The 18,607-nt window shown below is 37.6% G+C and overlaps 2 long non-coding RNA genes across 12 annotated transcripts in view; one reads left to right on the top strand and one right to left on the bottom strand.

Moving 5' to 3' along the window:
* LOC110808791 (uncharacterized) overlaps nucleotides 1-15,468 on the bottom strand; it is a 63,691-nt gene extending 48,223 nt beyond the window's left edge. For 6 of the 11 annotated variants that reach the window (XR_015817868.1, XR_015817874.1, XR_015817867.1 and 3 more), the window contains exons 1-5: nucleotides 15,271-15,468; nucleotides 15,124-15,188; nucleotides 14,880-15,008; nucleotides 14,007-14,305; nucleotides 5,533-7,417 (exon numbers count right to left, since the gene is read on the bottom strand). This is a non-coding gene — a long non-coding RNA (uncharacterized LOC110808791). Of the gene's footprint in view, nucleotides 1-5,532; nucleotides 7,418-14,006; nucleotides 14,306-14,879; nucleotides 15,012-15,123; nucleotides 15,189-15,270 lie in introns of all 11 variants that reach the window. The other 5 variants (XR_015817870.1, XR_015817869.1, XR_015817873.1 and 2 more) reach the window with 5 other exon arrangements.
* On the top strand, nucleotides 14,997-16,751 carry LOC148266750 (uncharacterized). Its single transcript, XR_015817876.1, has 3 exons — nucleotides 14,997-15,319; nucleotides 15,466-16,293; nucleotides 16,418-16,751. It is a non-coding gene; the product is annotated as an uncharacterized LOC148266750 (long non-coding RNA).
* Nucleotides 16,752-18,607: the final 1,856 nt, after the last annotated feature.

Genomic DNA, 18,607 nt, shown 5'->3' with positions numbered 1-18,607 from the left:
TTTATCTGTGAGGGGTTTATGTTTCCCCTTCCTCCATCTGGTCTAAGAAGACGTGAGAGGACAGCTCCTAGTGAATGACGGTGTACTCCATCTGTTAGGTGTACCCTTTGACTAAGTACTAGTGCGGTTATAAAATTTATGATAGGACCACTGTGGTTGGTACAACTGTAGTCATAGATCATACTATGGTTTGGAAAGCCAGAAATGTGGCCGAGTAAATTGTCTTTATATATATTTGATCTAATTATTCTATATAGGTAGTCGAAAATTCGTATTTGCCCTCAGAAATAGAAGTTGGAATGATTTCGTGAAGCATGACACGAAAATATGAGCATTTCATAATTTATTTGATTTTCTCTATTGTTGAATATGATTTTGATTTTATTGTTGTGACTATGACATAATGTTTTCTTTAATAAATAAAATTATTTTCATAAAGTAAGAAAGGACCCTAACGTAACATGATGGTAAGTATCAATGACATAATTATTCACTTTTAAAATCTTATGATGTTATTTAAATATTGTTTTCTTTACTGAGTATATGGAACTCACCCTTCTTATAACTTCAAATGAGGAAGATAGTGAGGAACCGACCGCTGACCTACTCCTTGAAGTCTATGAGGATCTCATCGATCCATAAACCTTGAGTGCATGACTTGTCTCGCACTCTGATGAGTCCAATCACATAGTGAAAGAAGTAGCCCTTTTATATTTTGTATCTTTCCACTTCTAACCTCAGTTATATATATATGTGTAATTGAAACTCATATATTTTGATAAGAAATTTGTAATAATTTGTTCCGCTGCATATAATTTTTATCATGCACTCGTAATATGTTTCTGTATCTGGTACCCTTATGCTTTAATTAGCATTGTGGATGTCACACGAGCTATCTTGGTCAGTTGCTCTATAATGATTCAGATGGCACTGTGGTTGGCATCGGTCTTAGTTAGTCCAATGATGAATTCCATAGCAACATGCTCCCACTTCCACTCAGGAATGGGGAGACCTTGTAAAAGACCACAGGGCATTAGATGTTCGGTGTTGATTCTTTGGCATGTCAGACATCAGAAGACATATTTAGTGATATCCCTCTTTATGCTAGGCCACCAGTATTGGTGCTTCATATCGCAGTGCATTCTGGTGCTATTGGGTGGATGGGTAATTTAGATGCATGTACCACCTACAAGATGTCTGCTCGATTTGATGGGCAATTAGGTACCCAAATCCGATTGTGGAACTAGTACAATCCATCATTAGTCACTCTGAAATGATCATCATTGTTGTTATCACCCTGAGGCAAAACTTGTTCCTATGTTCCCGAATCTCTAAGTCTGTTGCCTGAGCTTCCCAAAGTCTACCAAGGATGTTAGGCTGATCTCGTATTTGCGTAAGATAGATATGGTGGCTACACACTCGAAGTTTCTAAATTGTTGCAAATATCTTTTACCTGGATATTATTAGTCATCTCCATGAGGCTCTTTCTTCCTAATCAAGAGCACCATCAATTTTTCTCTCTCTACTAGGATGTCATAGGATTGTACAATCGCGATCCTTAAGAAGATTCGTCTAGCATTCGCATCATTTAGTCCATTCCTCCTTGTAGAATATTTGCTTTAGGCTTTCATGATTTGTGTGAATCTCAAAGGTCTGGCCTTACAGATAATGTCACCATATCTTTAAGGGAGGGACGATGGCGGCTAGCTTCCAGGTCATGAAAGGTGTCATGCTCATACAACTTCAGTTTTCTGGAACCACAAATTATAGCTTGACCTTACTGTATGAGCACACACTCCAAACCCGTACAAGATTCGTTGCTTTCTGTTCGAAGGTAGTTGGTGTTGTTAGGAAAGACCAACAATGAAGTGGTGGCAAGTCGACGCTTAATCTCCCAAATGCTTCTTTCAAATTTTAGGTCTCAGCTGAAGTAGAACCCCTTCTTGACAAGGTTCGTAAGAGGAGCAAAAATGCGAGAAAGGTCCTCGATGAAGCACCAATAGTACCCAACTCGTCTAAACAATTTGTAAACATCTTCAATGTTGACAAGTTCATCCAAGTTAAGGATGTTCTTAATCACAACCGAGTCGATGGAAACCCCTTCACCGGAAACTATATGGCTTAGGAAGGAGGTCCAGTCCATCCAAAAGGAGAACTTCTCAAACTTGGTATATAGATGGTGCTAACAAAGAGTTTACATTACATGAATGAGGTGGTAGGTGTGGTCCTGAGAGTTCCTTGAGTACACTAATATGTCGTCGATGTGGACAAGAATGTACTGATCTAGGACAATTTTAGAACTTTGGTTTATGAGGTCAGAGAGTATCACCGGAGCATTTTTCAATCCATAGGGCATGACTTGGAATTCGAAACGACCGTACCGACAACAAAATACTGTCACTGGCATATCCTCGATTCGGACTCGTATTTGGTGAACACCACAGCATCCGAAAGTCAATTGAATAGGTTATCGACATGGGGCAATGGGCACCTTTTGTTGGTGGTTACCTAGTTAAGTTCTCGATAATTGATACAAAGGCGGGGAGCTCCATCCTTCTTCTCTATGAATAAGACCATGGCACCCCACAGAGATGAGGTAGGTTAGATAAACTTCTTCTTTTGCAGTGCAAAAAGTTGGTGATGCAATTCTTAAAGTTCGATCTTATTCATTTGGTCTAAGGGTATGTCGATGGTTTGAGCTTGAAGAACTAGACTGATGGAGCACTCAACTCTTCATCTGGGCGGTAGTCTAGATAGTTCCTTGGGAAAGACATCCAAAAAGTTGGTAATGATAAGGATGGTTTGAGGTGATGGTTCATGATACATCCTCCTATTTACCACAATGATTAAAATAAAACAACATTTGTAGAATAAATTTTTACTGCACATGTGTATGCATCATAAAGGTTTAAAACAGTTTCCTTATGTTTTCTTTTCGATGGAATACATTTCTTGACTTGTTTAATTATTAGACAACTCTCTAATGATGATAAGCATCTAAGGCTTTCTAATGTCTCGCTTGGGATCCTAATCATGAGGGATTTCTCATAGAATCAGGCTCGAATACCATTTGTGATGTCTTAAATACCTAGTAGGTTAAAAGAAGCCAACTACTTAAGTAGTTACGAGTGCAAAATAAAATTTTTAAACATTAAAGTGGAAATAAGAAATCCCTTACAACATTCTAAGTTTAATTCCTTACAAAAAAGCCGTAAGACGGCAACAAAATATAAGATAAGATCCTTATAAAAAACTTCATCAGAGTGCAGAGTAATTATTGCACTTGAATTATGTCCTTGAGCATTATCAAGGATTTGTAACTAGGCCTAGCTAAACTTTAAGGGATGACTTAAAGAGCGAAGCCTCAACTTTCTCAACACTTGGGGGGTCATGGGTTAAGAGTTTGTTCCATATAAACTCAGTAAGCGAAATAATATTTGAAATCACACGATTAAGGTTTAAAAAGTAAGTAATTTGAATAAAACTTTTATTCCTTTCACCTTAGAGATCCATTGTGGAGTGGAGTCATTAAATCATACAGAAAACCATTATCTTTATTAAGAAATATGGTGAAACAAATATCTAAATATGCTAAAGACTTCGTTACTTAACATTCATGTAGACATGGTATTTCACATATATTAAAATTGATAGTACATCCAATAAACAAAGAATTCAAACATATAAAGGATTAGAGAGATGTCAAAAAACACAAACAGTATACCATGAAACAATAGAATCATCATATAGATCTAGATTTATATTATAAACCACATTTAAATTTTATTTTATCTTTTACTGACCTTCGCGCGAAGCCGTTGCAACATATATCCACTAAGGGAAGAAGGGATCTTCAACTACCATTGTGAATCACCAACCCATTCCCGGGTCCTTATCATTTTTCCCATCTAAACTATAACCATGGCAATACCTTCGCCATGGCAGCCCTACATATACTTAACGCATATCTTCTCTTGTAAGAGGGAATGCCTATCATATCAGGGAGTGGTTCAGCAATACTTTTTCAGTGGGGCAGAAATAAAAACCCCTTAGAGATAACAGCTGAACATATTTCTTCCTTATTTTCATTTGTTTAATTTATGCTCACTACAAAATCATGTTTCTATCATATGCATGACACATGTTCAGTGCAACCATCTTCAAATCCGTTAAGGATTCCATATTTTATCCAGTACGTAAACTCATATCCAACCTGAAGGCTCATCTTACCCAGACTTGACTTTCAGGTTATCCTTTTGAACTGATGTCTATTAGGATAACTCTCTCCACCATTACTAAGGTAAGGCGAAGGGTCAAACCTACATATTGTTCCAATCATCATGTTTTAGGCATTACGCCTCATATTTTTAGGACTAAACAATATCAAACACCTTAAACATCAAATCAACAAGTTTAACTATGTGAATCATCAATCTATCAAGGTCCAATGCATCTTACTCATGCAATACATTCTCATGTTTCATGCCTCATATTCGGAATCCGATGGGAATCCAAAACACTTAGCCCAAGGTTTATCTTTTCTAGACTTGACCGTCGAGATATTCCTTGAAGCTGAGGCTCCGTTTTTGCCTTTAGCGAATGTAGGACAAAGGATCAATATCCTTAAAATCCCATTTTGACATTCAATGGTGCAAACTATAAAACAACATGGATAAATGAATATAACCAACATATATGAAAAGTTCACCATAACTATCTTACATTTTTATCATTGATTTAATTGAAAATGGCACTTAGAAGCGTGGATAAAAATACTAAAGAGTCCCTTACTGTAACTAGGTTGACTTAACCTTTTGGGTAGCGAAAAAAGAACTTCTAGAAATCTTTCGAATGAGCTTCTGAAACTCCAAACTTTTTTTTTCTTTTTCACTCCTTGAAAATCTCCCCTTTCTCTCTCTAAAAGTCTCTCCTCTTTCTCTTTTTTAAATTTGGAAAAGTGAAGAAGGAAAATGAAGTGGAGGAAATCGAGAGGATGGGGGGTTTGAATAGAAAAAATGGAGGCCAAATTTGCACCAGTTGGCGAAAATCGGTGAAATTGAGTGAAGGGGTGAATTTGGGGCCGACCAAGTATGGCTAAAGGAAAACAAAAAGGCCAAACATGGCCTTTGATCAATGGGACAAGGCTGTCCCGTCAGTGACAACGTACAATAGCGTTGCTCGCATGCGCAAGGGGTGACGCCATTGGCTGCGCCCACAGAGCGTTCGTAGTGCTCGCAGGGATGCCCGCACAGGCTATTCGCGAGTCACGGTCTGCGGCGCGTGGGTCACAGGCCATGAGCCATGGACCATGAGCCATGGGCCGTGAGCCATGGGCTGAAGGTTGAGGTCTGTGTTTTCCTAAGCTACTTATTTCCTTGTTTTTTTCTCCTAAAATTTTGGTTAATTCAGACAAAAATTTTAGAAAACTAATTAAAATAAAAAGTGCTCATAATTTCAACAATCCTGTGACCAACAGCCTGAAATATTGTAGTTTTATAATTCATTAATTGTTACAAAGTTGGGGTATTATACCTCGAGGATCTCATAGCTCCTTGTTTTTGTTAGATATGTGCTGGTCTTTTGGTACAGGTGGGCCTTGAGCTGCAAAGCAAGGGATGTCATATTTAAGCATCAGCAAGCCCATCGCATTAAGAGAACCTAAGTCCAGGAGTGCTTATGGGAAGGCTATATACAAGTCATTTTATGTGGTGTCAAAGCTAGTGAGGCTGACAGTAAGCCTGGTGATGACAGATCCTAGGATCAGTGGTAACTAGAAGGTGATGATATTTGAGAATTGTATGGCCATCTAAAAGCCTAAGTTCACTCGTCTCTTGTGCACCATGCACCATAAGAAATAGAGTTAAGTTTTGGATAGGATGCTCGGTGTGTCCTTGCGGCTGAAAAAAGAGTAGGCGAGGAAATTGTGGATGTACTTCATACTTTGTGCCTGTAAGTAGAGGCCTTTGGATTTGTTGGGGTCATAGGTGTCTGGTGGGTTATCACAAAACTCCTCATAAATAGAGGTTGAGTTGAAATCCTCACTATAATTGCAGAATGGGTGCTCAAGGAAAAGGTCAAAGAATCCCAAGGCGTTTTGGAACTTACTGAGTTAAAAGTTGAAGCACTGGCCCATCAACCGGAAGGAGGCCACGTTAGGTTTCTCCAAAGTGAAATTGATCCGTTTGTAAAATTCGAAGGTAAATTAAAATTCTCGAACTAATTCCACGTATGCCGGCAGGGTGTTCTCGAAGTAAAGAGACCAACCGATGTCGTTAGTCAGTTACAAAACCTCCTCTTTGATGTTGCAAATTTTTAGGGTAGGGGCATGACAACATTTTCCTGGTACAATGTGAAAGTTTAGATACTTTTTCATACCTTCTTTTCTTTAATTCTTCCGGGAAGGCAAGGTAGGCGCTCAGTTTGGACTCGTTTGGTTGAAGTACATGTTTGCCCTTTCAGATTTATGCCCTTTTCTAGTCTTGGGTAGTGTTGGCATCTTCGGTTGTAGGTTCCTGGGAGTGTGGTTGTTAGGATTCAAGCTATTCTAATTCATGCTGATTGGTGGCACGATTGGGTCCAACTTGATGGGTATCTGGCGCATTTAGTAGGGAATCAAGAATGTTGATGACGAGACTGGTCGTTCCCCATGGAGCTGCTTTTAGTGTGTGGTGGTTCTGGCTACAGAGGTTGAACTAGCAGATCTGGTGCACTCTATGTTGTTTTTTTTGCTATTTTTTGTGCAGCCTCTTCCACATTTTTCTCATCTTGACAAATGGCGAAATAAGGTCGGGGGTCACAGGTCTGGTGTCTGCAGTTGTTGGTGGTTATGAATCAGGAGTTGGGGTTGAAGGTTAGGAAAGATGCAGAGAGGTTAGAGCAAGGTTTAGGGGTTTTTGAAATTTAAAAAGGGTGCTAGGTTTCGAGCACCTAGGCTAAGGGTAAATTGGAGGATTTGTTTTGGGCTTGGGCAAGGTTTAAGATATAGAGAACGGGTGACGGTGCAATCTACCCTAGGGCAAGGTTTGGGTAGGACTCTTTTCTGGAGAATAAGGCTTGGGCAAGGTTAATACAAGTTAACTGACTATTGTACCCTCCCCACAGGCTTAAAATGTAAGCTTTGGGCAAGGCTTACGTAAGATTTTGATTGAGGGTTTGAATGTTCATTACCCTAAGGCAAGGTTAACACAATCCGTTGGGGTCAAAATTTCTGAGTGATCGGAATACAAGGCTTGGGAAAGGCTTACGTGGTGACCGCCATATAGCTGCTCAAGCATTGCTGTGTGATTAAACCTTGGGCAAGGATCAACAAATCTGCACTAGCCTTGGGCAAGGGTAATTCTCTTCTTCTCAATATCAGTCAGGTTCGACATGATCTTTGTTCGAGAATTAAGCAACCTTGAGTAGGTCTTTGAATGACCTGTAATAAGGAAGAAAAATATAAGTTAAAGTAGCATTAACAAATGACAAAAATGACCAATAAAGGAAAGAAGAAGAAAGGAGATAAAAGTAACGAAGAAACCAAATGGGTTGCCTCCCATTAAGCACCCTTGTTTATCATCTTAGGTTGGACGTTGCTTGTGAGTTGTCAGTTATTATCCGCAAGATTCACGAGGATCACTTCCTCGACTTATTGCTCAGTAAAACTCTCATAAAGCGGCTTTAGTCGGTGCCCGTTCACTTTGAAATCTTGTGTGCGTCCAGGCTTTTGATTTCAATAGCTCCGTGAGAATAGATGGCAGTGACAATGAAAGGTCCTAGCCATCTAGAATGTAGTTTGCCTGGAAATAGTTTCAGATGGGAGTTATGCAACAGAATGTTCTGTCCTACAGAAAATTGCTTTCTTAAAATCATCTAATCATGAAAGGCCTTTGTCTTTGCTTTGTAGATGCACGCATTTTCATGGGCTTCCCTTCTTATCTCTTCCAGTTCCTATAGTCGTAGCTTCTTCTGTTCTCCGACTTCTTCCATCTTCATATTACAACTCTCGATTGCCCAATACGCTCTGTGTTCCAAATCTACAAAAACGTGACAAGCCTTGCCGAAGGCAAGTCGATATGGCGATATTCCTATAGGAGTCTTATAACCTGTTCTATAAGCCCACAGACATCCTCTGGCCCCAAGCTCTAGTCCTTTAGGTTAGGATGGACTGTCTTTTCCATAATGGATTTAACTCTCTATCAGAAACTTATACTTGTCTACTAGTTTGCAGATGATAAGTGATGGAAGTATAGTGAGTGGCATGGTATCTTTTGAGGAGTGTCGCAATAACTTGATTAGAGAAATGCATGCCTCTATCACTAATCATTGCAAACTGTATAAAAATATGGGATTTGATGAATTTGACCACAGTTTTTCCATCGTCTAATCGAGTTACCTTAGCTTCTACCCACTTCGAAACGTAGTCGACAACCAACAAGATATTTGAGTTTCCAAAAAAAGAGAAGGGCCCCATGAAGTCGATCCCTAATACATAAAAAATTTCACAAATAAGGATGGGTGTCAAAGGCATTTGGTCCCTGCTGTTTACAGTCCAAGTCTTCTGGGAATTTTCATAAGCTTTGCAGTAAAAGTATGCATCCTGAAACAAAAAAAAAGGCCAAAATAAACTGTATTCTAACATCTTTGGAGTCATGCGTTTGAGGCCAAAATGTCCTCCGTAAGCGTGTAAATGACAAAAACTCAAGATAGAAGGGATTTCTACTTCCAGGACACATCGACAGATGATCTGGTCTGTGCAATATTTCCACATATACAAATCATCCCATATATATTGCCTGACTTCTCTTCTGATTTTGTCTTTCTACGACCTTAATAGTTCATCTAGAAGGTACATGTGACTAAGAAATTGACAATGTCATTGTACCACAGTGTGATCTGTTGTGCTAAGAAGAGCTGCTCATCTAGGAATTCATCTTTCAGCAACAAAGGTTCTATATCCTGAGGTAGATGACTAAGATGATCAGCAACCAAGTTTTCCATGCCCCTTTTGCCCTTATCTCCAAGTCAAACTCTTGCAGTAGTAGAATCCACTAGATCAATCTTGACTTGACATCTTTTGTTTGAGCAGGTACTTTAATGCCACGCGATCAGAAAACACAATGACCTTAGTTCCTAGTAGATAGGAGCAAAATTTTTCCATTGTAAACACAATGACTAGTAGCTCTTTTTCCGTGGTAGAATAGTTCACTTGAGCACTATCTAAAGTCGTGGAAGCATAATAGATGACACGTGGATCTTTTCTCATCTACATTTTGATAACTGCACCTATGGCCTGATTACTGGCATTGCACATGATTTCAAATAGTAGGTTCCAATCCAGTGGCTGCATGATAAGTGTCGTAATCAACTTCTCCTTCAATGTGTTAAATGCATTTCTACAGGATTCATCCAACTCAAAATAGGCTTCCTTGTGTAGCAATTTACATAAAGGCTACGTGATTTTTAAGAATTTCTTGATGTATCTCCTACAGAAACCAATATACTCGAAGAACGAACGAATTTCACACACACTTTGAGGATAAGGTAGAGACTTAATCACATCGACCATCATTTTATCCACATCTATACTCTTTGAAGACACTATGTGACCCAAGATTAGTCCTTAATCAACCATAAAATGACATTTCTCATCATTTAGGACAAGATTAGTTTTAAGGCACCGTTTTAGTACTTTAGTGAGGTTTTTCAGGCATTCATCGAAAGAATCTCTATAGACTGTAAAATTTTCTATGGAGATCGTAATAATCTGCTCCACCAAATTAGAAAAGATGTTAAACATGCACCTCTGAAAAGTGAATGGGGTGTTGCAGAGCTAAAAGGAATCCTTCTATAAACAAAGGTGCCGAAAAGACAGGTAAAGATGGTAGGTTCTTAGTCTTCTAGAGCAAATTGAATATGATAGAACCCTAAATAACCATCCAGGCAACAATAATGTGTTCTTCCAGCAAGTCTCTCTGGCATCTGATCGATAAATATAAGGGGGAAGTGGTTTTTTCTAGTGGAAACATTTAGTTTTTCGTAGTCAATACAGATCCTTCATCCGTTTTATATCCTAGTTGACCTTTTCGCACTGTCCTGGTTTTCGATCACCATTATTCCAGTCTTTTTTGGTACTACTTGCACTGGGCTCACCCACTTGCTGTCTGAAATTAGGTAAATCACTCAAATGTTCATCAATTTAAGGAATTTCTTTTTCACTACATCCATCATAAGTAGTTTCAAACGCCTTTGTACCTATCTACTAGGTTTGTTATTTTTCTCCATCAGTATCTTGTGCATACACGTTGAGGATGATGTCCTTTTGTTGTCAACAATGGTCCATCCCACCGCTTCTTTGTACTCGCAGAGTACTCGTATCAATTTCTTCTCCTTAGTTTTACTCAGCTTGTTAAAAGTTATGATGGGAAGTGTTTCCTCTTCTCCTAAGAAGACATACTTCAAGTTCCCTGATAAAGACTTCAGTTCCAACTTAGGGCTTGCAAAACATAAGGCAAAATCTTTGTTTGAGAACTAGAAAGATTACATTGTGGAATGTTATCTTTGAGTCATTTTGATGAATCAGTTCAAACACCCTTCTTGCAACTTTCCATCAGCCATATAGTCTTCTTCCAAACCCTCCAAGTCTTTAGAGTATAGTGTGTTACTAAGATCCGTATCCATCTTATCTCCAAAGTATAGGTTGAAATGCCTATGCTGCAAGGAATCCAGAATATCAACACTGTATACGTAGAACAAGTCAGTGAAATACTTCATGGCATCATAGACGTTGAACCCGACCACTTCCCCGTCAAACTCCATGGTGAGTGTACCGTGCACATCAATTTTGGTCTTGGCAGTGCTGAGAAACAGTTTTCCTAACAAGAGGTCGAATGAGTTTGAAGACTTGTCATCCTCCATGTCTAACACATAGGAATAAGAAAGATAAGATTGTCTACTTGCACCAATACATCTTCGAGCACCCTTTTAGGGTAAACCATGGATCTGTCAGCTAATTGTATAATAACCTCTCTCTCTTTTAACTGTTTGATCTTCAGTTTGGAATAAATAGACAATGGCATCACATTGATTGAAGCTCTAAGATCGCACATAGCCTTTCTTATGCCTAAAGTGCCAATTTTATACGAAATAGCAAACATGCCTTGGTCCTTACACCTTAGATGCAACTTTCTCCGTATGATAGCTGACACATTCTCCCCTACACCGACTCTTTCATTACAGCTTTTCTTGTGTGTGCATAATTCCTTCAAGAATTTAGCGTAATGATGCAAACCTCACATTCTTACTTTTCCAGAATCTCCTTCAAGAAGGGGGAGATTAACTTTTACTTTGCAAAAAATTTCCAGAATCTCTGGATGCTCCTTTTCTTTTTTTTTTTTGTCTAGGCAAACCTCTTTGGGAATGGTGCCTTCACTACGAGTGTCTTCAGTTGTCCAGAATCTCACACTGGTACCCAGCTATCTTCTTTACAAACTGGGTTGGAATCCTTAGTCAAGACTTTTGATTCAGCCTCCCTTCGTGAGCCTTGCCCAATGGTTGGCCGGTGAAAGATGTTTTGTAGCTCTTTGCCACTCCATAATGTGATTGTGCTCACATTAGGCCTCGGATTGACCTTAGTCTGAGAAGGCAATTTTCCTTGAGATTCTAGTATGTTGAGAGATGTTACTAGCTGGCTCATCTAGGTCTCCAAGTTCTTGATACTAGCCCTTGTTTCTTGTTGTAATTGCTGCATGTTAGTTGCAAATGATTTCACTATTTCTTCAAGGGACATATCTTGCTTCGGGGCAATTGCTTTCTGCTGGAAAGGTGGTCGGGCTTGGTATGGTTAAAACTTCTAGTGCCTCGCCCCATAGCTGAAATTCGGATGGTCTCTCCATTCGGGGTTATATGTATTTTAATAGGGATCGTATCTCTGTTGTTGTTAACTCTAGAATCCTCCCAAGGCGTTGACATACTGTGTGTCATCCTGTAGAAGCGTGGGACACATATATGTTGGGTGTCCTGTATGTGCGCATATTCTATATTCTCGTGCACGTGGTCCATTTTTGAAACCATGTTCTGTATTAGATGTGTCACTTCAAAAATTCAGGATTCGAGAGAAGAACTACTTACCTCATTCACTCTCTTCGGAGTTTTTCGCAAGGCTCCGAATTGCTGCAAAGTTGTTGTCATGATTGATGTCAATTCTCTCGCTTCTATGGGAGTTTTGTTCATTATTGTGCTTTCGCTAACAGCCTCTAGCATTCTTCTTTTTGTAAGGATCAGTCCTTCATAGAATTAGTGGATAAGTGACTGTTCAGATATATCATCCTGCGGATAGCTAGCACACAATCTTTTTCACCTTTCCTAGTGGTCGTGGTGGCTTTCGGTGTCCTTATGTTTGATGCTGTAGATTTCTCTTCTTACCCCAACAGCTCAGGAAGTAGGAAAAATTGTGTTTGAGAACGACGTGACCATCTCTCCCCAAGTTGTTGTGGAACCAGGAGCTAGGTAAAACAACCAACCCTTGGTCGTGTCATCCAATGAGAGTGGGAATGACCTTAGCTTGATTTACTTTTTAAAAGCTCCTTGTAATTCCATATTGGAGCACACCACTTGGAATTCCTTAACATGTTTGTGTGGGTTCTCATTCTCCAATCCCCTGAATTTAGACAATAAATGGATCAGACTCGACTTCAGCTCAAAGGGTATATCCAATTTGGGTAGGTTATGCAGAAGGGCTATTGGTTCATAGGCGGAGTAGCCAACTCCCTCATAGTGCATTCCTATGCGATCAAGTTTGATGTTTTTTCAGTTTCTGCAGTGTCACTATCTTCTTCAGATCTCGAATCTTGTGGTTGTATTTGTTTTCTTTGTTCAGTCTGTTTTCTCAAGCTGTTGGCTATCTATTCTATCTCAGGGTTGTAAAGGAGATGTTCCTCACGATTAGATCTTGTCATAAAATAAAAAATAATAATTAGTTACTCAGCTCCCCAGCAACGATGCCAAAATTTGATGAGTTTTAAATCCATCAAAGATAAAAATCCTATTTTCTGATAATACTAGATTGTAATAGTGGTAAATAAGATTGATTCCACAGAGAACTAAGGATTGCCTTCCCTCTTTGTGGCCAGTTTAAACAAAATTAAATGAGGTTTTTTTTCTCTTTCGAATGGAAGAGGTGGAAAAAATACTTAAGTTAAACAAGTTTGTATTTAAAGTAACAAAACTTTATGTAAGCATTCCCAGTTAACAAATTAGCTACAATCCAATCGTGTAATAAATCACTAATGCAAAAATCAATAAGGTTATAATGTAGTAAATCAGTTCTAATTGTTGGAAATGTTCTGACAACTAATCCTTCCTTAATTTTAAATTAGTGAGGAAACGTTCATTAGCTAATTCTCACCAATCAAACAACCCCAAGAACGTCCTGAGATTTAATTTGTTAGTGGCTTTGGAAACTAGAAGGACCTGATTCAGTTGCCTGAGTTCATCTGCATGAACTAGTCAACCGGATTGTTTGTTCCCTTAGCTTGGGACTAATTACCACTAATACCTTCTTAGCTCAAACAATACACTTTGGAGTTGTACACTTTAGATTGCTCAATTCGATCTCACAATACACTTTGGAGTTGTACTAAAATGATTAACTAGGAAAAGAAAAAATGTCTAGCCATGCCTGAGGTATTATAGCCCAAGGTTTTCTTTTTGGTTAAGTGGGAAAAAAAAGAAAAATACAGAGATGTTGTAGACGTTGCAGTGTGGGGCACGAGGGAGATGATGATCTTGTTTGATGCTGGTCACTTTCTTTTATAGCTAAAAGGATTAGGGTTTCTTTTTAGGTTTCTTCCAATTGATTTCGGCACATAGCTTACATTCCAAAATCATCTTCCCCTTGATTTTTGATTGCCAATCCCTGTTATGGCAGGATTTTCTCTTTTAAATCTCATGAGCGCGCCTTTTCAAATTAATAGCAGTACATGTCCTAAGCCCTAGCCAAGGCTTAGCCAAGTGTGGATCGGACGTACCTCCTCATGCCTTGGTGTTAGTTGTGCCCAAGGGTAAGTTATGTTTCCTCTTTTTGTTGAGACGTAAGCCCAGGTGAGGCTTATTTGAGTGGGTCTGCAAATTGTAATTCCGCTGATGCCTTAGCCTTGCCCGAGGAACAAGTGAAAAGGAATTCGATTCTGCTACTTCTTGTTGGTCCTAAGCCTTAGGCAAGGCTTATTCTTGGTCTGACGGCTTCTCCACGAATTCTGCACTTCTTCATGTTGCTTTTCTTGATTTTTCTCTCATATTTTGTCATGCATCAAAATGAGTGGAATAACTGAAATAAGATAGCAATTATTCTAATTAAATACCTAAAAATAGATAATGAAGATGATGTTTTTACGCACTATCAATATATGAGTTATAAATTTAGGATTATTTTGGCAAATTATTTTTTTTAACTGTTTCAATTTAAAAAAAGAGAAAAAATCCTCCCTATTTTTATTCTTGTATGATTGGTCATAAGCAAAATTGTAATTCTCAGTTCCCTAAGGATTCAATCCTGTTTGACACTGCTATAATTCTGTATTGGTGGTTGAATAGGAATTTATTTTTAGTGAATTCGGCACCCGTCACAGGGGTACTCCCTTTGGCTTCTGCACCATTTTCTCCATGGTTTTCTCTCCTATGTTGATTCTATCCTAATTCTAAAACATTAAACATGTTAGCAAACATAATTAAACAATAAAGCCTCAAGAAAACATTCATTAATTTCTAGAAAATCACATGAACACATACACACCTCTACATTTCGTTAAGACATAACCTTCTACTATTTTCACCCAAACTTCATTCTCTAAATGCATCTAAAAAAATATTAAATGTGTTCAAGAGAGTAATGCTATTCTCACCTCAATGGAGACCAAATTTAGGACGAGTGGATCGCCCCCAATCGCGCATGAACTCTCTGCAACACATCCATGCGATGCGTGCAGAGCTGGGTGGATTTGTAGCGACTTCTGCAGTGTTCTGGGAAGAATCTGCTGCAGGAAATGGTTAGGCACTTATCCTAACATGTAAAGGCATCCCTAAACATCCTCTAAATGCAAGGAAACAGAATAAGGAAAGCGGAAAAGACAAGAGAAACTCAGCTACCTGCAGCAGATACGCAGTTGACAGCAGCAGAGGGAACAGCTTCCGTCGGAAGCTTGCTGCACATTCTGGGTAGATTAAGTTAGCTCAAGGGAACGATGCGAAGCAAGAGGGAAGGAAGGAAAATGCACTAGAAGAGAAGAAGTTCACCTCACACGCGAAGAGGACCCGGTTCCTCTGGGCAGAGGCGTACGCACACGTACGCTCTGTTTTTCGTTTCTTCTCTCTTTTCAGTTTCTCTCTCTATGCTTTCTGTTTCTCTCTCTCTCTCTCTCTCTCTCTCTCTCTCTCTCTATGCTCTCTAATTCTGTCTGTTTCTCTCTTCTACATCTCTCTCTCTTCTAGACGAAAATGAAGAACAGAAGACAGAATGGGAGGCTTTTACGTAATCTCCCATTCAATCTCAGCCCTTGGATCATGCAGGCCGTTGCTTGCAAGAAAGAGGCAACCAGCTGGAGAGGGGAAGAGGTGGCCTTGGCAGTTGGCTGGGCAAGGAAGCAGCAGCTATTGCTAACCCAACTCTCCCAACCGGTGGAATAGCAAGCTGCCACCTCACGCCCAAGGCGTGGGCGTCACCTTGGCGTGTTGTGCAGTCCGCGGTTTGGCCACCTGCAGCCTGAAATCTTGCTTTTCCCGCGTCTCCTGGTTGCGGGATGTTACAATTTTCAACCTTTTTAATCAATTTCTTACATAATTAAATAGATTAATGCGTCATGATGCCTAGTCAGATATTCCTAATATTTTTTATTTTTCTCTTAATTGATTATTGTCTGCGTTAAATTGCCTCATACATTTGTTTATTTCAAAGCATGCATTTCTAAGTTTTTTCTCCCTTTTTTGTTATTGTAGAAAGTTTTATTAGTTGTGCTCTTTTTCTTCCGTTTGCTCAGATTTTCAAAGGTGATCTCTTTCTAAATTATTTTATCTCAAGAAAGCTAATATATCTTTTTTTTAAGCTAATATTTCCTTTTTAATATTCCAATGTTTTACAAGAAGATGTAAACATGATTTATGTAGGTTTCACTCAATACATGTTTATCTTCTTTCCTCAACTCACCATTTAAGAATTGCACTAATAACCTTCACAGTTACAACTACTTATTGTTTCCAACGTCGACAGGCTCTATTTTTTGTAATGCTTGTTTTTCTCAAGGTCGACAAGCTACACTTCTGGTAATGCTTGTTTATTTAACGCCGACAAGTTACTTCTTTCATAATATTTGTTTTATGCAATGTTGATTAACTGCACTCCTCATTGTGGTTTTTCTTTTCTTTTTTTTTTTTTTTTTAATATAAGGTTAACAAACCGTAGCTTCTACAAGTCTTTGTTTTACACAACAACCCACTACTGTCACAAGTGTTCCTTTAACACTTTTTTCTGAAGGAATTCCTGCTCTTTTCTTACAATACCCAATAATGAATAGAAAAATAAAGTCCCATACCTTCTCTCTCTCAAGTGTAAAATATACATATTGATCTAAAGATTTCAAATGTATGCCCAAGGAAAATAAAAAATGAAGTTTGTTTATTATTTTCAAACTTTAAATGCTCAAAAAGTTGTATTAAATGAAGTGATGAATGATATTTGAAGATATTGGAAGAAACTACTATTAGACACAAGTCTATGTAAATGAGAGCATTTAATAATCTTAAATATGATTTTTTTCTTATCTTTACAAATTCTATAATGTTAAATGTATTTTAACTGTATCAACATATTATATTTCACATGTATAATCACATTTTCATAAGTAAAATTCTCAAAATTTAATTTTTAAATTCATCTAAACTATTTTTGATAATATTCTCTTAAAAATATTTTGTAAATACCATCATGAAGATTTCTAAAAGACATTTTAATTTTCTTGAGTCATATATTTTATTTATTTTTTACAGAATTAAAAGATGAAGTAATCACAACTTGTCATTCTTCTCTTGTTCTTCTTTGTTCTTCACTTTCCTTGAAAGTTCTTTAATCCAAGTGCTTTATTTTCTTTTAATCATAATTGCACATTTAACTTTGTACGAGCTGGTAAAATACTCATTTGCAAAAATTAAGTATTTGATGTCATCAAAATCAACATAAATATTTCATCACTATTTTTGTTAAGACTCGATCAGTGGGACCCAAAATAGTTTTTATAAATTAGTTTGGAGACATGGTAGTTGTCTTCTCAAAACAAGTTATAGTTGTTGAATTAATAAATCTTTAGAATAAAAAATCACCTTCTATATTCAATTTAATGAGAAGACAATAAAAGAAATGAGCGGAAATATACCTTGATCCATTTTGGAATTAGCTGTTCTTGATGATTAGGGTTTGATTCTTCAAATTTAAAAATAATTTTAAAGTCTGTAAGTTTTTCAATTGAATGGAGAAAGAAAAAACTGACAATTTTAAATTAGGGACCATAATCCCTTAAAAAGACATATTTTTTCATTATTTTTTATTTTCCCTTTCGTCATATTAAAAATTACAATTTAGTCTCCGCACATTAAATTCATGAAAATTTAATACCTTAAAGTTATTAATTGTTAGACCACCAATAAAATTAACTATAGTTTAAGATAGCAATACACATTAAATCACATATGTGTGCCCATTTATTAAAATATTTTTCAACAATCTCCCACTTAGACTGCATATGTGACCATATAAATGTATACAACCTATGAGCTTAAATTTTTAGTATCATTATGACATCTTAAATGCTAATTAAGACAAATGAGTGTTAGATACAGAAATAGAATTACGAGTACATGATAATATTTTATGCATCGGAACAAATTAATACAAATCCTACAAATATATATGAGTTCCAATTACATACATATAACTGAGGACATAAATGACTATAAAGTACAAAGTTAAAATACAAAAGAGAACCACTTCTTTCACTATACTATTGGACTCATTAGACTGCGGAAACGATCATGAACTCAAGTTTTGTGGATCCACAAAATCCTCATAAACTTTAATAGGTAGGTCAGCTGGTGGTTCCCCATTTTCTTCTTCATTTGGGGCGGGAGGACATGAAAAAAATGAGTTCCTTATGCTCAGTAAGAAAAATAATATTTAAATATCATAAGGTTTTAAAGGTGAATTATTCTAATATAAATACTTACCATTTGACTATTTCGTAGACCTATCTTACATTATGAAAACACTTTATTTATTAGAGAAAAGAATAAGTTAATATAATAAAAACAAACACACATCACACCAGATAATAGAGAAAATCAAATAAATCATGAAATGTTCAATTTCCGTGTCATGTTTCGCGAAGTCGTTACAACTTCCATCTTTGAAAGTAGATACAGATTTCCTACTACCCATGTGGAATGATAAGATTAGATACAGATAACGGCAATTTGCTCAGATACATTTCTGGCTTGCCAAACCATGGTACGATTTATGACTACGGTCGTACCGACTATAGTGGTCCTATCAGATATTCTATAGTCACGACAGTACTTAGCCAAAGGT

This window comes from Carica papaya, chromosome 3 (genome assembly GCF_054855325.1).
Source record: "Carica papaya isolate Zhongbai chromosome 3, ASM5485532v1, whole genome shotgun sequence".
Taxonomy (NCBI): domain Eukaryota; kingdom Viridiplantae; phylum Streptophyta; class Magnoliopsida; order Brassicales; family Caricaceae; genus Carica; species Carica papaya.
The sequence above is the reverse complement of the archived record's forward strand: the minus strand, read 5'-3'. Positions and strand labels throughout refer to the sequence as shown.